At 35.4% G+C, this 24,691-nt stretch overlaps 1 long non-coding RNA gene across 1 annotated transcript; it reads right to left on the bottom strand.

Annotated features, from left to right (window-relative positions):
• Window positions 1-23,952: 23,952 nt before the first annotated feature.
• LOC114183454 lies at window positions 23,953-24,260 on the bottom strand. The gene is made up of 2 exons (XR_003604376.1): window positions 24,229-24,260; window positions 23,953-24,151 (listed from the first exon to the last, which is right to left on the bottom strand). It is a non-coding gene; the product is annotated as an uncharacterized LOC114183454 (long non-coding RNA).
• Between the last annotated feature and the right edge of the window lie 431 nt (window positions 24,261-24,691).

Raw genomic sequence — 24,691 nt, 5'->3', positions numbered from 1 at the left:
ATTTTCCTTTTATTCCATTGCCTTTTTGTGTTCATCTTTATGGTTGTTTGGAGCTTAATTGTCTATTTTAGTGCCTTTTCATCCATTAAGCTTTATTGGATCATTCTTCTGAATTTTGATTAATTAGGAATTACTTGGTCTAATTTTTGTTTCTAATTATTTCTAGATATTTTGTGAAGTAATTTTGGAGCTTGGACACTAATATTAAGATGAAGAGAGAGTTGTCACATCATTGCCACATCTGTCCATGTCATTTCCATGACATTTAAGTGATTGGGCCAACATTTTGGGCCTAGAATGACATTTTTGTAATTCTGCTGACCAGAATGACATTTTTGTAATTCTACTGACCAGAATGACATTTTTTTAAATTTGTGCATTTGTGGTGATGTGACCACGTTAATGGTTTAGGGTTTGAGTGGAGCACCTTCATTTTTCATTTCTTTTAATCTCCTTTTTGCGTTTTTGGAGAGCTTGGAACAACCATTAATGGTAGCCATCCTATTTTCACGTTTTGGTGCATTTGGACAACACCCATGCCCATGTTAGGGTTTTACATTATGATTTGATAATTTACAATGCAATTCAATTTCCTCTTGTTTATGATGTCTTTTTGTTATGGCTTATGCAATGACTCGAGTTTTATGGAAAACTAATTTGGGGTATTGATTCTTTGATGAGAATGTGATGAAATCTTGAGATTTTGTGCATAATTTTCATTGTTTATGTTGCTCTTCATCATTTTAATCGGTTATTTTTTGTTAGACACGAATTATGGGCATGCTTAATGTTTGGGTTTTCATTCTTGCATTGAAATAGACTTGAATTCGTGCTTAATGGCTTTGGGAGTTGGTTATGGATGCTCTCACAGACGCCTAATTAGTGGGTACGATTAAATGATGTGATAAAATTGTGTTAATCCTCGCTTAATGGTTTAATTACGAGTTCACAAGAGTTTCTGGATAGTGTATGTAATTTTGGTGATCTATGATAGGTGGATTTACATTTGAATCATAGAATCAATGCGTTTTTATCAAATCTGCAATTAAGTATTAATTGTGTGTTGAAATTGTGAATATGCCAATCCCCCCTCTGTTGAATCTGGAACCTTTGATTGAAAACAATGGTCACTAGAAGAAAATCTTGGATTAATTCTTGAGTACTGCATGTATATGTTTATATTTGGTTAGGTATGATCTCGATCAATGGTTTTTTTAGATATTTTTTAATTCATTTTGCACTTGAGGATCAAGAAAAAAAACCACATTCACTTGTCCCTTTGGCATTTTTGCATATAGGAGGAAGCCTTTTGGCCTATGCAATGCCCCTGACACAATCTAGTGGTCTATATTTATGGATGACTCTACTGTGTATGAAATGTCATTTCATGAGAGAAAAATAAATAGTTTTAGGGCGTATCATTTCCAGTTAGGGCCATGTAGGTTTTTATAGGTGATTTATCTAGTATTTCAACAAGAAGGCCCTCCCATTGTCCTAATTGCTTTAAAAGGACATTGACTTCATTTTTTATGAAAGATGCAATGAGGCTTTTAATTGCCTCAAGAAGGCCCTAACCACTAATATCATCATTCATGCACCTGATTGGACAACCTCATTTGAGCTCATGTACGATGCATCTAATTATGCATTGGGGGTTGTCCTAGCTCAAAGGATTGACAAGAAGTTTAAAGTGATATACTATGCCTCTAGGACTTTAGATGTTGCCCAAGCAAACTACACACCACATAAAAAGACTTTTTGGCTATTGTTTTTTCTCTTGATAATGTTATTGTGTTTGTTGACCATACAGCTCCAAAGTACCTAATGAATAAGGCAAAATCTAAGCCTTAGGTGATCAGATAGATGTTTTGGTAAAATGAGTTTGACTTGGAGATCTATGATAGGAGTGGAGCACAAAACTTGGTAGCAGACCGCCTTGGTAGGATTAAAAGGGTTGTTGATGATGTTTCACCCATCTAGGATGACTTTCTTGATGATAGTTTGTTTACCATTTCTTATTCCTCGCCCCTTGGTTTGCAAATATTGTTAATTACCTTATTGCTTTTATTTTCCCTTCCCTAGCATCCCAAAGCTTAAACTTGAAAGATTAATAACGATGCTAAATATTAGGTTTGGGTTGACCCGTATTGTGGAAACTGTGTAGTGACCAAATTATCATGAGATGTATTCCATATCATGAGATTGATTTGATCTTGTAGCTGTCATTCTCCAACACTTGGTGGTCATCTTGGCACTCAAAGGACAACTCGTAAGGTGCAAGACTGTGGTAACCTTCAATCTAAGTGGATTGGTCATTTTGTGGTGACTAATGTTTTTCCGTATGATGAAATTGAGATAAAAGTGAATCCACATATAAAAGTTTCAAAGTTTATGGGCATTGTCTGAAGTCATACCTCAACAATCCTTCTTTAGTGGATACAGTGGTGGAGGGCATCTCTCTGATTGACCCTATTTCTCTCCCACCTTGACTCCAGGAGTTTTCTTTCTCCTTCCTTACTTTTTTTACACTTGTCCAATTCCATCTGCTGGTATTTGAATGCACTATACCATTTTTTACTAGACCATATTGAACTAGCCCACATGTAGAAAAGTGTTGCCTAAACATACAAATGGCCACAAATATATAGGTGTGGCTTAAAACTACTAAAGGCCACATTTTATAAATCATTGATTATTTAGGCAATATTTTTTTTAAACGTTACCTAGAGAAAATGTGGGCAAAAGAATAAAATTGTGGCTTCTTCCTTGTGTTGTTTCCTTACCAGTTATATTATACACTATGAATCTTCTTCATACACCTAGGCAACACGGCATGGCAACAACTAGAAAATCATTGTGTAAAATAGGAATAAGCCACATTTTTTTTGCTTATATAGTGAGTTTTGTTTGCCTTAAACCTAGAGAGCATACAAAAAAATGTTGTCTATTTGTTTTAAGAAATATAGTAGAAAATGTTGATAGTTATAAGCAACCATTGTTAAAATGTTGATAGTTACACCACATTTTTTAAATTATGATAATTTAACTTTAAGTATTTTTAAATTATTATCATGTGACCTAATTAAATTAATGTAAGATGGATCAATTGTCTTGTGGTGGAGGGTAGCTGGGTCAAGTCACAATTAAATCATGACACTTTGGTTGCTACAATCTTAAGAAGAAAGAGTTGCACTTTAACTATTAAGTATAGGTTTTGGCTTAATGGTAAATGTTCAATCCAACAATTGATATTAGAGATAGGGTCACCGGTTTGATTCCCAATGAGACAATTGTTTAGGGAGAGATTAAATAATTATGTTCTAAACATAAATGCAATAACTAAATAATCATTGCCTAAAAAATACACAACATTTTAAATTGTGTTGCATAAAACTATGAAATAACTTGTTGGCAACAAAGTGTAGTCTATTATTTTCTTCTAAGGCAAAACTTAATACCAAGATTTTTTTTCGTTTAGGCAACAATTTAATGTTGTTGTTTCAACTACAAAATGGTGTAGTGATGCTTGATATTATGTTTATGTCACAATGGGACAATATGTATTTTAAGTGTGGGGGGACATTACTTTTTGATATAGAATTTTTTGTTACATGCTTTTAGGTTAACATTTATGTTTTTATGAAAGTTTTTCATGTTTTCTTTGATTTTCTAGGTTCTGTTTGGGATGGCACTTACTTCACTCTTGGATATTTTGTGGTTTAAAATTCTTGCTTTTCTTTGCATGTCAAGTTGTTTTTGAGATATATTTACTCTGCATGAGGTTTTGATCCAATCTTTGTTCTTTCTTATCTGTTACGCCTCTTGATTACTTGCATAGTGGCCTTCACTTGTCTCTTTGTGATACTTCCTGATTCGCATGCATGTTTGGAGATGATTTAGACTTTTTTGTTCTTATGAGCCTCTAACCAGATGAGCCTACCTTGAATTGTTCCATTTGATAACCCTTTTGAGAATATATCCTATTTTATTGTCTTATAGCTCATTACAAACCCTTAGCGTGAAAAACCATTATTGATCCTATCTTTGAATTACTCAAAAATTAAAATGTATATGTGTGAGCGCATACGCGCGTGTGTGAGTGTGTAAAATTATAAAAAAAAGAATTTGGGGTTAGGCATTGTGTGAGGATTGGAATTGGAAGTCTAGGAGTTTGGAATTGCTGTCACACTTGATTTTCACTTATTCTGCATTGCTCCTTTATTTTCTTTGGTATTTTAGCGACTTATCCATATATTCCACACCTTTCATTTTCCCCATTACAACCATCAAAAGTTCTTTTGATCCCTATGTGCATGTGTTTTGGTTGTTGATTTTATGGGCTTGACAGGTCTATCTAATGCTTGTTTTTCATGGGTGCTTTGAGAGTACACAGTAGCCTAGACACTTGAGTTGTATAATGCACATTTTCTTAGGCTTTTCTGCTTTCTTCTCATGTTTTGGATTGCTTGGATGATATTCATATATATCTTTCATCTTTGACTCTTTATCTGTAGGATGTGCTCCATCTATTTGTTTTTTGTCTTTGTCGTCCCTAGTCTTCTCCTTGCTTTATTTCATGATTTTTCCCTGGAGTGCAAAACACTAAGTGTGGGGGAACTTGATGAGTTATTATTTTCAATTATTTTCTTACCTTTATGTACCTATTTTAATTGTTCATTCATACTTAATTGTCTATGTTAGTGCATTTTCTTTAATTGATCTTTATTAGGCCCGTATTTCAGATTTTAATTAAATGGGATTTACTTTGTCTAATTTTTGTTGTTTAATTATTTTTAGATTTTGTTGTACAACATTTTTGGGCTTGGACATTAGTTGTTGGGCTGAAGAGAATATTGCCACATCAACTATACCATGTGTATTTTTTGGCCTGGATTGTGCCCAAACCAAAGAAAAGTAAGGGTTTAGTTGAGGTCTAGTGATATGACCATGTCCTCGTCACTCATTTTGCACTTTTCACGTTTTTGAACTACACCCATGATGAGTCATTATTTTCCTTCATTCCACTAGCCTTTGTGTACCCATTTGATAGTTGTTCAATGCTTAATTGTTCATCTTTAGTGTGTTTTCATCAGTTAGGCTTTATTGGGCCACTATTCCGAATTTGGGTTAATTTTGCATTATTTGACCTAATTTTCGTTTTTAATTATTTTTAGGTATTTAGGTAAAGCAATTTTGGAGCTTGGACATCAATATTCAGTTGAAGAGAGTCGCCACATCATCGCCACATCATTTCCACATCATTTCCACGTCATTTGAGTGAATGGGCCAACATTAGAGGCCCAGGGGTGACATTTTTTGTAATTCTAAGTGGCAGAGTGGCAATTTTGTAAATATGAGTGGCATATTTGATGTGACCACAAAATTAGGTCTTCTCCTTCATGCAACAGTAGCATACCTCTCTAATCCATTTTCTCTACAACCGCCATTTTCGTTCTCCAAGCTTCCATGGAGGTGCTCCTTGCGATTTTTCACGTTTTTGCCTAGTTTTTACCGTTTTTATGCACATTTGACAGCTCCCAATGAGGGTTTTACATTTTGAATTCATTTTCTAGTTTGGGCAGTTCATTTTGTTGAATTTATTGACTTGGAACAACACCCATTGATCGGGTTTTCGTATTTATATATCATTGCTCTTGATTTGCGTTTTAAGAATTCATAAGTTAGGGTTTTTGATTTTTGATGTTCTGTTTTAGAATTGATGTGCTTGATTGTCCCATTTTGATGTCTAGCTAACCCTATTGCATTGATTCCTTAATGAAATTGAAATGAAACCATGAGATTGTTGGTTGTTGTTGGGGTTCCATTCGAAATTGTCTCTGTTTCAGGTTGTGTTTAGATGATAAAAATGGTTTTGATGCATGCTTAATCTCAATTTCGTGTGTGCACATTAATGGCTCGTATTCATGCTTAATGTTTATCAGTTCTGTCACAACTTGCTTCAATTTGTGGGTGTTAACTGCCTGAAATTTGTTATGCTTAATGACAATGAATCCAGGGTAATTTTCGTTTAGTTGATTACTTAGGATTCATGAGAGAAAATTCGAATAGAACAATTAATTTGGTAATCTGTGATTGGTGGACTTTCAATTGAATCAAGGAATCATTGCGTTTTCATATAACTGTTAAATTTATCTACGAATTTAAGTTTATTGTGAATCTGCTAAACCCCCTCTATGTTGAATTTTTGTGTTCATATGGAAATTGAAGCTTTGGACAAAAATATTAGTTGTTGGGAGACGACTTAGTTCACTTTCATATACTGCATTTTATCTGTTTTAATTTGGTGGGGTACGGCCTCTATCAACCCACTTTGGGTTTGATGTTACACACTTTGGAGCTTTAAGATTTTTCATTTTTTCTTTTGCTTTATTCATCTACTTCACTGGTTCACTTCTTTTTCTTCAGTATCATGATGCATTTTTGTTTGTTGCTATTTTGTAAACTCATTTCCATGGCTAGCTAAATTCTGTGTATTGATTTTTGGAGGAGAATGTAGTGAAACTTTGAGGTTATGTTTAGCTCATGTTTTGTTCTCATAACTCTTCATCTTTCAATCTCTGTGCTTAATGAATGAACACGAAGTTGATGTATGCTTAATCTCAATATCACTACTACAGTTTTGACTTTTTAACTCGCTCTTTATGCCTCGGTTGTACAGCAAACGAGGCGTATAAACACGCGGTGGCAATTTTGAAATTTTTCAACCTTTAATGCCTCAGTTATTTCAATACCCGAGGCAAAAACTTACATTATGCCTCGGTTCACTCAAACCCGAGGCCTAATGTCTGTCAATATTTTTAATTCTCCCGTCATTTTTAATTTTTCAATTAAACGAAAAGGGTTTTGTCTCGGTTGTTTAAGACCCGAGGCATAAACTTCACACTGCTTTGATTTTATTTGCACTGCAGGAAGGTGGAAAGTTTAGGTTAAATCAACCACAATCCTCGTCTTCCTCTCTGCACCGCATTCTTCCTCATTTTCTCTAACACTTCAAACTTTCTTTCTCTCCATCTCCAAAATCAAACCCAATCATTTCCAAAGTTTCAAACTTTCTTTCTCTCCAACATCTCAGATCCAACATCCAATCTCAAAGGTAAGATCTTTCAATGAGGGACATTACGGTAGCGTCGCTGGCCATCTGACGCGCCACCACCATTGCACACACTGACGTCGTGGAGACATGGCGGAAGTAGAGGGACTTTGGTTCACCGGTGCTGCTCGTCGCTGCACCACAGACGACAAACGCACGCCGCCACACGTAGTGAGGGACTCTGGTTCGCCGGTGCTGCTCGTCGCCTCTGGTTTGCCTTCATTGTCGTCTCCGTTCGAAGTTCCAACGCCATCATCCTTCGTTCGAAGGATAGCGTTTTCGTCGAACAGGCATGAGGCGCAGAACAGTGAGGTGTTTGGGATTTATTTGGTGAGACCAGATGGGAGTGGGTTGCGGAGGGTGGAGGTGACTAAAGGGGTGGAGGGTAAGAGGGAGAGGTTGAATCACGTGTGCTTCAGTGGCGACGGAGAGTGGCTGTTGTTCACGGCGAACTTGGGTGGCGTGACCGCGGAGCCGATTGGGTTGCCGAACCAGTTTCAGCCGTATGGTGGTCGGGAAGATGAAGATGAGATAATGGTGAAAAAAGGGTTCTAAAATGGCCACTGTTTTTGTGCTTTGGGTGCGTGAGTGTTTATGTGTAATAGACATTGAATCTGATAATGGAACTCAGGCAGAAAGGCTGGGTTGTTTTAATTTTTTTTTTATTTTTAATGTCTATATTAGGCCTCGGTTATTCTAGAACCGAGGCAGTAATGAATGAATATGCCTCAGGTGTAAACCGAGGCAGAAAGGTAACATTTTTTACCTCGGCAATATATACCTCGGGTCTTAAACCGGGGCCAAAAGACTAAAATAACCGCGGCAGAAACTCTTTCCTGCACTAGTGTATTGAGTTTTTGCATCTTAATCAACTTGTGCCATGCTTAATGGGTGTGGTTGTTCACAACATGTTTAATTTATGGGTGTGAGTTGATTGATGTATGCTTTGCTTAGTTGCATAATAAAACTCGTTTTAATCTTCTCTTAGTTAATTTTGACTAGATTGAGAGTAAAATAGAATCCTAATTTCGTGACCTATGACTAGTGGAATTGCATTCAAATTAAGGGATCTATAAATTTTATTGAATCTCTTTTATCGTTTTGTTGAATCTACAAAGTCTTGTCCTCACTGTTTGTGTTTGAAACCTTTGATTGAGAAAAATTTAATATTTTTGTTAGATTAGGTGAAACACCGACCCCTTCGTATAGTGCTTTATGTAAGATATAGATCTAATCATCATAATAAACTTATTTGGAATATATATATTTACTTACCTTTGTCTATTTCATCATATGTTTTATTATCATTAAAACATATTCGATCTTAGACTCGTCTACTAGAGTTTCCAATGTCTAATACTAACAATTTTCTCATCCTTTGTTGGTCTTACAAAGGAGGTGTCTTTTCATTATCTTAATTGTTTTATTGCATGTTTCACTTTGTATTAATAGAATGTTGCAAAAACTGTATTGGGGTTAAATTCAATATGGCATGATTAATTGATAAAATAAAATGTGATGGACCTTGAAGCACGAAAGTGGAGAGAAGAAAGTCCATAGTTGCAGCAGAAATGGAGTTGGAATGAAGGAGTGGGTTCAAGCTTGGAGGCTCTTGAAGTAATAAAGGTGAAATGAAGAGGAAACCTAGAAGAGAATTCTATTCTAGGGAAAGAGGCTAGAGGAGTTCTTGGTAGAAATTAGTCTAGCAAAGTGACTCTAGAGGCAATAGGTGAAGTATTCTAACACTTAGTCTATTATCAATCCAAAGTAACCAAATAAAATAGTATAATGGCCCAATTTATAAGAATCATGGCTGGCCAAATGAAATGAAAATGTATCATGAAATGAAATGAAGATGTAGCTTGGAGAAGAAACACAAAGGTGGGCCGTGTGATGCAAAGGAGGAATGGATCTAATGCCATGTGGCAAAGTCACACTCTCCTTGCATACACTAAGTAGCTAAAGGCACACCAAGCCTTGTTCCCCAAGCACACTCTCGGCCAAATGCTTTTAATTGGGCTTGCATTAGCCCAATTTTGAAACTAAACACAAAGTACTTTAGTATTTTTATTCTAGAACATGGCCTAACATGTGGCCCAAAAATGAAAGCTATTCTAATCCTCCAATCATGTGTGCTCTCATATTTTGATGTCTTTTTTAGCCCATGAGAACAACATGTAAGGCCCATGGTGAATTTGATCCTCTTGAGGCAAGCCCATTTGGATCCTTCTAAGTATACCTTTTGTTATTGAGCCTTTGATTAGGCTTGGATCTTTAAGAGCTTGTGGGCCTAGTCGTGGGCCTATGGTGTCCTCATCAAAATGTGTAAGAGATTATTGTGAAACCTTAAGTGATGGTCTAATCAATTCATGATGTATGTGATTGTGTTGGACTATGATCCATGTGATTATGACTGGATAAGCATATTTGATGTTATGGATTGTATGTTTAGTGTTTGGGGTTCTTTGGAATTTGCTCCAAAGTGCCAAAAATTAGTAGATAAAGGAAAATCAAAGAAGCTTGCAACGCATGGCGCCTGATGGAAAGGGTGATCCCGCTAGGGAAAAAGATTTGGTAGAGGCTCTAGAAAAAGCATGGCGCCTGGTGACATGAGGTGTCCGCCAAGCGGTCTGGAACCAGTTTTCGCTTAGCGACGCGAGTGATGTGCCATGCGGTTTCGGGTGCAGAGTTGGACTGTGAGGAGGATTCTACACGGCTTTAGATGGAGGTCTTTAGGCGATGCTTTCTTGGGGGCCCAATTACGAGTGTAGCTTGTATTGGGGTAACATATGGCCACTCGAAGTTGTAGCCTGGTGGTTTTGGAAGTCCAGTGGAGTGTGCGACATCGTGGCTCTTACGGATGGGTTTTGGAAGATTGCCCTCCTCGGTGTTATTCGATGAGTTTGGTAGTCTTGGGACAAATACAAACTGTGGTTTACATTGAGAAACTCCACTTGGTTTTCGGATTGTGGTTGTGACAAGATCATTCCCACGTGTGGACTATAGGTGGTGGCCTCTAGTCGGAGGCAGCAAGGATCGATCAAAGTAATCATCAAAGGGTGTAAAATTGAGAGGCGTCCATAGCAAGTGATGAAGTCTGGGGTGTGAGACTTGGGGGTTGTTAGAAGTGTTTGAATTAGTGAATGGTTATTTATTATATTGTGTAGTGCACTTTTATTCTATTAAGCTCACCCTTTCTATTTGTGATTAACGAAGATCATGTAACTCATTACATGGGAGTAGTTGATGTTGCAGCAGATGTTGATGAGACTTAACGTCAGAGCGGGGCAAATTTGGAATTTTATTTCTATAATTATTTTTATTACGTTGTAATATGGATTTGAAATTGGATTTGAATTTGGATATGTAAGGTTGAATTGAATTTTATGTTTTAAATATTTTGGCAATTATAATAAAGTCTTTATTTCCCGCGTTATGGGAAATGTGTTAAATGTTATCTTTTGAATTATTTATTAAAAAATTTATTTAAATCAGTAATATTCGGTCGGGATGTTACTATGTAGGTAGAGCTGGAAATAATGACGGAGAGGTTGGTCCATATGGAACTAATCAACAAATGAAGAGAAAAATGATACAGAACCAATGGAGTTGGTTCCCTACAATACACCAAAGGATAAAGGTCATGCTTATTCACCAATTGAAAGGAATGTTTTGAATCAACTGCGTGAGCTCAATGTGGCACAAGATTGGCATCACAACTTTTGCAATGTGAGGTTCCACGACTTGGATGAACAAATCCATAATGTTCATGATATGCTGGTCATTTTCTACCATAGAGACTATCCTCAAGATAATGGCTTTAGGATCATGCATTACATTTTGTGTTGTATTTCTATAGTTCTATATTTCTATGAGATGTTATCATTTTTTAATATTTCCCTATGTTGTTGCTTCTATTGGTTTTTAAAATGTGGGATTCAGAAATGGTAGATTGCTAAGAACTTGGTCAATCAGATTCAAACAAAAGATTTTGACAAGTATAAAATTGAATCTAATTTGTAAAAAGGACCAATTCAACCCTCCCTTCTTGCCTAAACACTTCATTTACTTCTTACAATGTCCCCTTTGATGGGTTTACATCATATTGTTGATCTCTTGGCAAGCGTACCAAAAGTCAACTGTACTATAATGTTTTAAAGTAGGAGTGTCGAACCCATGAGGAACAAATTCAGTGAAAATAATTAATCATCTCAATCAGCATATATATATATATATATATAGAAATTTTAATTTGATAGATCATTGATGTTTAAATTAATTTGCATAAACAAATACGGTAGAAGCAGAAAATTAGATAAAAATTCAGTAAAAGAAACTGGGATTGAATTTCATCTATCTCCCTTGTCTGTAATCTGGATGAATATAATATATATAACATTTGAAAATACCAATATTGATGCACAATCAAAAATCATTTATACCGATCCCTCGCGTATAAATTCATAAGATTAGTTCCCTGAATATTGATTCCTCACATATTCAACAAACTATCCAGCATTACGGTCAAGTGTTAAAAGCAATTGATATATTGATATCTATTCCTAGCATCACAGTATATCAAGTATCATTGTTCAAATCAGATTTTCACAAATACTTTCTAGTCAGATTTAAAAATCAAAATCAAAACATCTATTGATCAGATAGAAGTAAGCATTAAAAGCAGAACAATAATACCAATATTGAGTAAAACAGAAATGCTATATATAAATATCACCAGATTACATCCAAGTTCGAGTAGATTACATTCAATCCCAAAGGAGAAGATTAGCCACTCATGGCAACTATCAAATCCTAAGAACTAAAGAAGAAGAAGAAGAAATATGATCTGTGTTTGCTCATGGTCACAGCTCTACAGCAAGGATCAATTCTTCTCCCAAAATCTCTAGCTGATCTGCAGTTCTGAACCTCCAAAATATATATACAGCCCAAACTCTCGCTTGGGCTACTGAATCTCGATTGGGCGAGATAGAGTACTTTAGCATGAAGGAAGGGTCTCGCTTGGGCCACTCATTCTCGCTTAGGCGAGATAGAGTTCTTCAGGTTGAAGAAAGGTCTCACTTGGGCGACCATGTTCTTGCTTAGGCAAGAATTGAAAACTGCATCTTGGCTTCTTCACGAAATCTCGCTTAAGCGAGATCAAGCTCGCTTGAGCGAGAAAGGCGGCAAGTGTCTCGCTTAGGCGAGAAGACTTTAACTTTTGGGCGAGCCTGTCCTAGCTTGAGCGAAACACCTTAGTTCTGAGTGACCTGTGGTAGATTTTCCTCCTTTTCTTCTCTATTTCTTGCTTTCTCCTTCACTCTTTTTGAGTTCTCTTTAATCTTTCTTGAAAAACACATAAAATAGGATCAAATGATTTCTTTAATTTAAAACTTGGAAGCATGTGATTGAAACTTAGATTTAGGGAGAATCAATATGAACTGAACACCCATTAAAAGCATAAGTTCCATATTTTGTTATGAATCTTTACTGAATTTTGGCACTTATCACATACCCTTCCCACTTGGAGATGATCTATCCTCAAATCGAAAAGATGTCTTAAAGACCACAACTTTGGGTGTTTATTTCATTTGGAATAAAAGATTCCTATATAGTAACCACAAACAAATACCACTTGAATACATACGTCCACTCTGCTCTTCACCTTTATTCCTCCAAATTATCCTCTATTCCACAACTCCACTCTAGGGTGTGCCAAAGCCCCTTTAACCAATGAACAACCTATAACAATGAACAAATGACCATCAATGATGACATGACAACCTCAACAAACTACAACAATACCTTATCCATGAGATTCTCCACGCGCATGATTATATATGTACAAAAAAGTTGGATATTAATGATATTTCTCTAGTATATCCCAGAAAAAAATCTCCCTTAAACATCTATTTATGACACCTAAAGTGGTTCTAAAAAATACAATCAGTTCTCCGATTAAGAATTAGAAGAAGTAGAGCAAGGAAAGTTCTTACCCATTTATTCATATGTCACTCATATATATATATATATATATATATATATATATATATATATATATATATATAAATATAATAATGTATACACTTATGTGAATAAAATATTGTACTTAAATATGTCCATAAAATAATGTCCACAATTATCTTCAAAAATAGAATAAGAAAATATCTCCTTAATAATAAGTAACCACAACATTATCTCCTTATCCCTTTCAAGTTGGAACATGAAATCTGTAATGCCTAACTTGCACAAAAGAGACTCAAATTCTATTTTTCTCCAGGCTTGTATAAAAGTTTCTGCTAGTTTTACCCTTGTAGGAAGATAAGAGGGACAAATAGTTCCAACTCTTACTTCATTGCGAACAAATTCACAATCACTAGTGCAGAATTTCCTTTTTACCTCGCCTTATATGCCTCGGTTGGCCAGGAACCGAAGTATTTAATGGCGTGGTGGCATTTTTGCAATTCTAGCCAAGTTTTATGCCTTGGTTCAGCTAACACCTGAAGCCAAAGAGAGCTATAGGCCTCAGTTCGCCCAAAATCGGTGCCAAAGAGAACTATATACCTCGATCCAACAACACCCGAAGCCACAAAGGGACTGCATTTTTTGGTGTTTGGCTTCGGTTGTTAAAGGAACCGAAGCCATAGGCTTTATTTAGGGTTTCAATTTCGCGAACCCCTTTCTTATTCCCCGCGCCTCTGCAACTCTTTCATCTCCACACTCATCTTCGTCTTTGCTACCTCCGGCTCCACCGTAAAAAACCTCACCATCGACGCGCCCACCGCTCTCCTCACCATCGTCGTTGCCAACGGCTTCGCCCTCGTTGTCGCCGTCTCCGTCAGCACAAACGTTTCCAGCGGCTACGTCAACCCCGCAGTCACCTTCGTCGCCTTTGTCAACGGCAACCTTACCTGGCTCCGCTGCATCATCTTAAAAGAAAAGCTAGATTCCTCCGTCCGCCTCTAGAACCGAGTCATTGAACCTCAACGGAAGCTTTTGAAGGCGTCCACGTGAGGACTGTAGAAGCAGAGGACGACATGCCTCTTTCACCATTTTCCCACTGAATGATCAAAAATGGAAAACTTCTACATCAACTACTGAAAGGGGTTCATAATTTGAAGATGATAACTGCCATCTATAATCAACTTGCAATTTCAGAAAAAGACATTGACATTCACGCAAAGATTGAACATAGTTATTGGTGTTGTTTGTGCACTGGAATATCTCCCCCACTGGAATACCTTGAAACCCTAATTGCATTCGAATCGAAATGTCGTCGCCAAGAATTGTGCAATATGGCCTCAGTTCATGCCATAACCGAAGCAGAAAAGAGATTTTATGGCCTCGAGTGATAACCGAGGCCAAAAGGAGTGTCTTTTGGCCTCACCCCAATATGCCTCGGTTCTAAAATCGAGGCAGAATCACGAAAATAACCAGGGCCAAAAGTCATCACTGCACTGGTGAATCTACTTCAATATGTTTTGTTATTTCATGAAAAACTGGATTCTAAGCAATATATAATGTTGGTTGACTATCATTATAAAATAACATCCCTTTAGAATCATTAATTCCCAACTCACCAAGTAATTGTTTAAGTCATTTTATTGAAATGTGATTGCCACCATAAAGCGATATTCTACCTCTACAGAAGAACATCAAACAATTTATTGTTTCGTAGTATTCAAAGATATTGGAGACAAACCAAGAACATCAATCAACCTATTAAAGAACATCTTGTAAGTGGGCAACCTGCCCAATCTGAGTCACACCATCTTGTAGTTCAAATTTATTGTCAGACTGTAGTAAAATATCTTGTTTTAGATGTTTCTTCAAATATTTATGTTCCTTTTTGTTTGGGTTAAGAATTGAAAATAGATAATGAAAAAACAATTAGATTTTTGTTGTTAATGAAGGATATAACCATCATTCACCAATTTAGTTGATTTACATTTTGCATCTTGCACTATTGACTAAAATTTCAGAGTTTTATTCTTGACTGCAATTTCAGAATGTTAATAAATATGATAGGTACGATCAACTCAATAAATTTTGCAACACTTAATATTCTATAGCAGACAAATTACTAGAGATGTAAATATTTGGAACATACATAACTTCTAAAACTAAGTTCTCTAATATTCACTTTATATATTAAATATCTCACAAGAATCTAGTCAGAAAATGACTCATATTAATACCTTAAATCTATGTATGTTCAAAATAATAACATTTGATGTAGAGCTATTATTCACTTATTGATCATATAAAAGATATAAAACCATGTCATTATGTAAGGCAAAACATAGGTTTTCAGTTATGGAAACACTTGTAGCCATGTAGAGGAAACAAACTTGAATAAAGTTTTATTTTCTTCACATTGGAATCATTCAATGATTCTTTACGATGGTTATCCTTGAAAAAAGAATAATACATAGATAAATCCCTTTGAATCAAGTTGTGGTTTATCAAACAAGATAAGAAAATGGCCAAAGTAAATCACATCCAAACAATGACTGACCTTCTGATACTTTTTCCTGGCTTAATTTGGGCTCGTATGAAAAGATCATTTTTACAATCCCATCTAGAAGTGTTCCCTCACGAAGATTCAATTTTTCATGAAACATGTTGTGAACTAGAAATTTTAGACGACATAGTAGAAAAAGGAAGGCCTAAAAATATCTCTTTAAAAAATAAAGAAAAAGAGATAAGCATCTACCTGAATGCGACATGAACATAAATTTCAAGTCAATACTAGATGAAAAAAACAAGTTATTTAACATAAAAGAGAACCCAATTTCAAGTGTACTAATATTGAAATGAATATATATTTCCTCTTTCCAATATCTCCATCAAAACAAAGGCCTTAAATTACAATTTGGTACATGAAAACATGAAACTAAATTTACCTTGAATTTTCTTGCAAGTAAGGGTTGTCGAAACGAGGCCTTAAAGACGCTAGGGCTCGCCGGCGTGAAGGGTTGTCAATACGAAGGCTGGACACCATAAGAGATAGACGATAAAACAAATAGATTTAGTGATGAAGGAGTGGTTTGGGACCGTCATTGGGATTTTAGATCCATTGATGGAATTATGCCAATGACCTTTAAATAGATCTTGAATTAGCTTCGGGTTATAGAATAGGAAATCTTTTTGTAATGTTTATGTTTTGGCCATATTGGACTATTAGTCGTGTTGGGCTTTTTCTGGTGTTTTGGCCCATAGTATATAAGCCCTTGTGAAACACTTTGTATTTAGATTTGAGTTATATGAAAATTTGATTTCCTCCTGTTTTGGAAGCCCCCAAATCAACGTCCTCTAATTTTTCCCCATTCATTTTAGGGTTTATACCCATTGTCGTTCAAGATGAAATTCAGCCCAAATCCGAGATGATCCTTCGTCCTCCGGTAATCAAAGCTCGGTTAAATGTTCTTTTGAGATTGGTCTTAGATTTTTTGTTCTCCTTTTTGTTTCGCGTGTTGGGTTCTGGTGTTATGTTGCATTCAACATATGCACTCTTTCTCATCCACTGAAGCACCTGGGTGCTTGAATTTACCTTTGGTGTTTTCGTCCAACTTGCTTGGTCTTTTTTTTCTACTCACGAAGATTGTGTTGATGACTTTCAGCACTTGAGGCTACATTTGAGTTGTTCAATTGGTGATGGGTCGCGTTGTTTATGTTAGCGTACATGGTGGTTGCTAACTAGATTCATTTGGATGCTGATCATTTTTTAGTGCCGCTGCCAAATTACCTTTGGACTGGTTGCATACCACTTGTTTGAGAAATTTCCCCAATGGAAAATTTTAAGCGTTAAAGTGTAGTTTGAGGAGGCTGATTAAGGTGCGAATAGAATTGACTCATTCATTCTAGTGGGTGTTTGTTTTGTGCAGAATTGGAAGCCACTTCAAGCTTGCATACCAAGTGTTTGTGAAATTGATTCAGAAAAGATAAATTGTTAAGTTTAGGTTAGTTGTGATAAGCGTTGCAGAGATTCACCAAGGTTGAGGTGTTAGCTCAAGAGGTTAGCCAAGTGGAGGGATGCATTCTTGTTTTCAAAGAAAAGAATTGAGTGAACATCAATACACCAAATTTAGCCAAGAGACACATGTGGAAAAAGATGTATTAAGCTTATTCTTATGTCAAATCGGTTTATTGAGGTGGATGTTTGTAGTGAAGATGTATTAAGCAACTAGCTTTTCTTGAAGGTAAGTTTATTTAAGTTGCAAAGCTGTAATAGGAATTGCTTCAAGCGATGCAACAGTGTTCGTTCATCAGCTTTCTTTCATCAGTGGCAGCACACTCAAATTGGCTAGTGCTTTGCGGGTTCAATATAGTAGGCCAACTTTGAATATTGGACATGGTGGAAGCAGTTGAGTTGTTCAAGTGGAACGTGTTGAGTTAGACTGACACGTTGCAGAAGCACCAAGTTTTTTTGTGGAAATGGCACATTACCGCAACCATTCAATGTAATAATTTTTTTGAATTCGTGGCAGCGTTTATTTTTGTATGCTCTTGGAAACGTGCTGGTGCAATATTGTGTTGACTAGAACATTGCACAATTGCCAAGGCTTGAGTGGACTTTTTACTACTGCAGGAGCAAAATTTGAAGAGTTGTGGTGTAGGAAAAATTTCTTAATCCATTAGTTCTTTGTGTTAGCATCCTCAAGGACTAAGACAACAACAAAATTGTTCTCTTAGTGAGAAAAATATCATCAGTTCCATTTGTGAAACGGTGCCAATTGGAGATGAGCAACTGCCACGTGATTCATCCAAAGTTGGATTGTACGCGTGATCGTAAGCTCATTACCTCATTCGGTGTAGTGCTCTATTAATAATTTTTTTTTGTTTATTGGTGCAAAATCAAGTGCAAACTAGTTCTAATAGGGTGTTCAAGCAGATAACAAAGTGAAATTATCACAACCCTCGTTGGGTCCAAAGTGTAAGACCTAATAAAATTAAAGAAATAAATATTTATTTAATAAATGCGAGGACGGGAATTCCTAAGTTCATTAATATGGAGAGAAAAGATAAGGAGCAATGGTAGATCAAGTGGTTAAGAGTACTTGACTATTATGAAAGGACTTAGGCTTGAGCCTTGTGTGTGTCATTAGCGTATTAATTTAATTGTTTTATTATTTTAATAATATGCTTGACCATGGTGCGTGATAATATAACCCTAGAGGTGTAGAATTTATCATGAAACATGAATTGGTTGAATGGTTGTGCAACTGTTTGGTAATTTAGGAGAGTGTTAGAAGGCTAGAAGGAGTGCCCAAGGGTGGAGATCAAAGGGGAGATCAATTATGGTGTAAGGAAGGATTCTAAGAGCACTTTTGGAGCCAGAAATCCAAGTTAGGCGAGCTACAATTCCCTGTTTTCATGATATTATATGCAATTGCGTTATACATAGATGCATGAAAGCCTTTTCCTAAACCAAATTCTTTTATCATTTAACCTCTTGATGTTTGTTGTATGTGGTTTTAGAGAGAGTAAGTGTGCGCTTGTGGTTTCCGTTGTATTGAGTTCTCTTTGTAATCTAATCATTGCTATGATTATCACGATTTTTTTTTTTACTTGACGAGATGTTTAGAGTTTTTCTTCTAAATATGACACACCTAAAAGTATTCTTGTTGTGATTATTATTATTATGATTATGATTATGATTATTATTATTATTAGTATTAATATTATTATTTTTTATCATTATTTTTATTTTGTTTTACTATTATTATTTTTTATTACTATTATTATTATTATTCTTATTCTTATTATTATTATTATTATTATTTTATTATTATTATTATTATAATAATTATTATTATTATTTATAATAATAATTATTATTATTATTTTATTTTACTATTATTATTATTATTATTTATTATTATTATTATTATTATTATTCTTATTCTGATTATTATTATTATTTATTATTTATTATTTGTTATTTTTATTTTATTTTACTATTATTATTACAATTACTATTATTTTTGTTATTCTTATTATTACTATTATTATTTTTATTATTTTTAATGTTTTACTTTACTTGTGATTTTATTATTGTTATTTTATTATTATTATTATTATTATATTATTATTATTTTATTAGTATTATTGTTTTATTATTATTGTTTCATTTTATTTTGTTAGTATTATTATTTTCATTATTATTATTTTATATTTATTATTTAGTTTTATTATAATAATAATAATTATTATTATTATTACTATTTTATTACCCATGCAATATTTTGGGGCAATGATTATATATTCTTCTTGGTTTCTATATTGTTTTGTTGTCCAACATTGTGTGTTGGGTATAACACTTTGTTTTTATGGTTTTATGTAAATTTATTGTGATTGTCTGGAATGTATGAAAGTAATGATATGGTTGTGTTTTATGTATGACCATGTGATATTGTGTACTTGAGTTCAACTTAAATATATGAAAGGGTATTTACTTGTCATGGATGCATGGTTTGAGTGAATTGAGTGTCTTGTGTAAATAGGTTCATTGGAACCTATTCTAGAGTGCCACAAACTAGTAAATTACTAGTTACTGGGTGGCGTCTACCGGAAGGGTGTAAATCGCTAGGAGATAAGCCACAAAGTGAACTCTGGAGCAAAACCCGAGAGCTGGCGCTTGGCGATGTAAGTGGTCCCGCCAGGTGGTGCGTTGTAGAACTAGGCCTGGACCAAAATCTAGTAGGCTGGTGCCCTGCGGCGCCAAGTGATGCGGACGAGGCGCCAGGCAGATCCAAATGTTGAATTGGACTACGAGGAGAATTCTATACAGCTTTGGATGGAGATTTTGATGTGATGCTTTGCTTGGGGCCCAGTTACGAGTGCAACTTGATGTTATAGCCTGGTCGTAGGGATGGGTTCTGGAAGATTGCCCTCGTCAGTGTTATCCGACGAGTTTGGTAGTCTTAGGACAAATACTGATCGCAGTTCGTATAGAGGAACTCCACTTGGTATCGCAGATTATTGTCGTGGCAAATTTATTCCCGTGTGTGGACTGTTTGGTGGTGACTTGTAGTCGGAGGGGCGAGTAGACACTCGTGGCAACAAGGATCGGTCAATGTAATCATCAATGGGTGTAGAATCAAGAGACGTCCAGATGAAGAGTTAGAAGTCGAGGATTAAGGATTATGATTTGTGAGTCTTAGGAAAAGCAGCGCTCTTACCGGGTTTTGGTGAACAGGTAAGGGTTGTGCTGTTTCCGGATTTTGGTGAGCAGGCAAGGGTGGATGCTTGTAAGTCTTAAGGAAAGTAATGCTCTTATCGGGCTTTGTGAACAGGTAAGGGTTGTTGCTTGTTCTTCCTAGGAGGCGTTGGGGCGTAGGAAAGGAAACTGGTTGGTTATGAGAGAATAGTATGCTATGTGATGAGACTTGGGAGTATTAGAACTATTGGAATATTGTATGGTTATTTATTATATTGTGTAGTGCAGCTTAATTCTGTTGAGCTCACCCTATCTAGTTGTGTTTGGCGATGATCGTGTAATGCGTTACACAAGAGTAAATGATGTTGCAGGTGGTGTTGGTGAAGCATAGATTCAGAGAGGGGCTAGCTTGGGGAAAAGCCTTTATGATGTTTTCTTAATTTATAGATTTTAAACGTTTTGTAATCATTTATCTTACCAGACCAAGAGTTTGTAATCGACAATCATAGTTTGTGGATTTTGATTTATTGCAGTATAATAAATGTTGTAAATTTTTCGGCATTTTGGGAAAAGGAATTATTATAAATGCGATTTCATACTTTTTCCTATTCTAACTATTTAAATTAGTAATGTTCGACTGGGATGTTATATTTGGTATCAAAGTATTGGTTTTCAAATGATTTTTGGGCTTTTGGGAGTGAGCTTTTCGCGTTTCGGTTGCGAAACCTTGTAGGAATGGACTGGCGGTCTATCAATCATATTATTGATTGTGGACTGTGCAGAGTGGTGAAACTGTAAGCATTAAGAACTGAAAATACCTTGGTAAGGGTGATGAGGGTGCACATGTATGACTATATCAAAGATAGTTTCCTTTCTTAATTCTAAAGATTTTGGAAAAATATAGGAAAGTTGTAGCTTGAGTTTGTCTCCTATACATTTTCCTATTATGTTTGCACTTTCACGGTATGTGTTTGTTGTCTATAGTGGCAAATGGATGCAGATTCAAGGTCAAACTTGACCTGATTGCCTTTACAAAGGTTGGGTTGGGCCTTAAAGTCGGTCTTTTGCTCGAAGATGTGAATATGTAAAAAGTTGTGTATCAGTGGATGTAACATCCTGACCGAATATTACGAATTTAAATAATAAAATAAATAATTATTACATCAGCATCATTAACTAAAATCTCATTTCCCAAAAAATGCGGGAAATTTAAAACTTTATTCCAATTAATAGTATCTCAAATATGTTATAAACTCATATATAAACCAAAATCCATGTTTATAATCAAAAGTTTAACAATCTGTAAAATCCATAATGAAACAACTATATTAAAATCTCCCAGCTAGACCCGGCTCCGTTGCTATGCCTCACCAGACCCACCTGCAACATCCTCTGCTCATGTGCACCGCATACACGATCATCGCCAAACACAAGCAGATAGCGTGAGCTAACATAATAAATACAAATTCTTATATAATTCAAATACATAAATAAAAAACACATCAAACGAATACATCCTTCCATCCCACATGGCCACAACCATGTTTGATATCAACCCACACCAAAGGAATTCCATCCTTTGATTCCACATGGTCACAACCATGTTAACCGTGTTCTACGTCTTCTGTAGGGTACCTCAAGATGTCTTGCTGTCATACCTATCGGCCACAACCGACAGAGCACGTGCGGGAAACCATGTTATGGATCACACACTGTAACGCCAGGCAAAAATCACCCAACACTCACGATTTCTCGCTTAGGCAAGGCATACTCGCCTAAGTGAGATGGTCTGTCACCTAAGACCAGAATCCTCCGCTTGAGCGAGACGCTGGAGCAGAAACAGGCTTGCTTCTCTACTAGTCTCACCTAGGCGAGCCTGGCTCGCTTGAGCGAGAATTGAAGAATTCTGCACTGTTTAAGCACATAAACACCAGCAACAAAGTCTAAACCACATTCCAATCCATGCCAAACAATTGAGAATATTCCACCAAACATGTGAACATAATTTAGACCCAAAATAATCCCCAAAATCCAAGTTTGAACCATAAGTCACATTTATAGTACCCAAACACTCATTATTTTCAAACAATTGCATCAGAACAATCAAATCCACTCCCATCAGTTTGGACACGAAATTTAGGGTACAAAAACACCACAATCATGCAAAACAATACAATTAACACATAATTCTTATTAGTTGTTTTTCAACCCCTCTTGGCTGCCCCTTCTGCTAGGGTTTTCTCTACCCTCTCATATTCATGCCACAACTAATTTTTAGTAAAAAGGGAGTCAAATTTGGTTCACAAGGTTCGAACCCATACCATGCTCATCTTCAAATCAATGCATAACCATTGAACCGATTCATATTTCATGATAATTCACATAATTTTATAGTTATGTTATCACTCAATATACTCATGCATATTATTAAAAATTAATAATAAATCAAACAACACATAATTGGCATACATAGGACTCAAACCCAAGTCCTTTCAACACAACAAAGTACTCTCAACCATTTGAGCTAGTACTTTTCGACGTCACATTAATCAATATTTAATGCCACAAAGGCTCCCACTACCCGCATTTATTAATTAATAAATTATTAAATTAAATTAATTTTCCCAGGTCTTAAAGTGGACGAGAGAAGTTAAGTTATGGATTTTTAGGTGAAAAACGCTGGAGGAGTTTAGAAACAACGCGTTACACTAAGGGATCTTAGTGGTGGAAGGGCCCTAAACGTGTTTTGAGAGGGTTACTAGAATTTCATCTTGGAGTTGGGAAGTTCGCTTTTGCATTAGTGTCTGAAGTAGTGTTGGTGCCAATAGTCCTAATTTGAGGGTTTTTGCTGGAAGTGGGAAGTAAGAGAAGTATGAGAAGAAGATATTGAAGACATAATGGCAAGGACTCTGTGTAAACACCAGGATGATTGCAAGTTTTATTAGATCGCTTAGGAGAAGTTAGAGAATTAAACCATTTAAGTGAAGTATTGACAAAAGTCGGAATGGTATCGTAAGCGGCATTAGATCGTAATAGAGGCAGAATGTACACTACAAGAAAAAATATTTTTAACAGAGGTTTATTTTTACATTACCCAGGGTTAAAACCTCTACGAAGTTCTTTACCCGGGGTTTCGATTTCCCCTGCTAAACCATCCCTAGAGAATGTGTTAGCTGGGGTTTTTACGAACCCCAGGAAGCACCAATCAATAATGGAGGTTTTTTATCCTCTTGTATTTAACATAGGTTTTAAAACCTCAGTTAAGTTTTCTGAGTTTAAAACCCCCGATTAATTACCATGAATTTTGAAACCTTAGTAAAATATCGTGGATTTTGAAACCTCCATAAAATACTATGGGTTTTAGAACCTCCATAAAATAACATAGGTATCAGAACCCCCATAAAATACCATGGGTTTCAAAACCCCCTAAAATACCATGAGCTTCAAAACCTTTGTAAAATACCCTGGGTTTCAAAACCTCTATAAATTACCATACATTTTTAAATTATTATTATATTTTTTTTACTCATTTATCATTTATGTATTCATATATATTTTTTCAATCATAATTATTTACATTTATTCTATTTTTTAATCTATATTTAATGAAATTATACATAAATAGATATAAACTCATCAAATTGACAAATTATTTATAGATGACTAAATGTATATGAAATTATAACAAATATACGAATTCAAATTCAAATTCAAGTACAATATTAGTCAGCAAAAACTATCATGAAGTACTGCAATGGTTCTCAAAACATAAAATGATTCAATTAACTCCCACATTATATTATATTCTTCAACTATCACATATGATTTTCCTCATGTCCAGAACTTGTTGTATTAGTTGGCACACTTCCTTGATCAGAAACCTACAATATAAATGTGAATCATAATTACAAATGTAAACTCTGAAAAATAAAAGAAGTTATGCAGTCTTAAACATTACCGGTGCAGGATTGAACATAGTCAACTCAAGAGGCAATTGACATTGATAATTTTGAGAAAAGAAGTTCATGATTACATCAAGTCTTTTGTCACGTTCTTCATTTCGTTTATTTTGTTCATCCAATTGTGACTTTAATGCAGTAACCTATATTAGAACACAATCTATTATTAAAATCGTAAAAAACACATAAACATTATAAAACACTCAATCTATCAACAAAAAATATACTACATTTCTTACTCCTACTTATAGAAAACAATCCAAAGCAACACAACAACATTAATAGTGTCCAATAATATTCAACTTTCACGACACAGCCAAATCTCAGGACACCAAAAGATCAAATGCAACATATCAAATGTTAAGCCATTCATTCACGCACAAGAATATTCATTACACTATTGATTATATTTAAGAGATAAAATGTGATTACCACTAAAGGCAGAGGACATCTTGGTTATCC

The sequence above is a fragment of the Vigna unguiculata genome, chromosome 5, assembly GCF_004118075.2.
Source record: "Vigna unguiculata cultivar IT97K-499-35 chromosome 5, ASM411807v1, whole genome shotgun sequence".
Taxonomy (NCBI): Eukaryota; Viridiplantae; Streptophyta; class Magnoliopsida; order Fabales; family Fabaceae; genus Vigna; species Vigna unguiculata.
The sequence above is the reverse complement of the archived record's forward strand: the minus strand, read 5'-3'. Positions and strand labels throughout refer to the sequence as shown.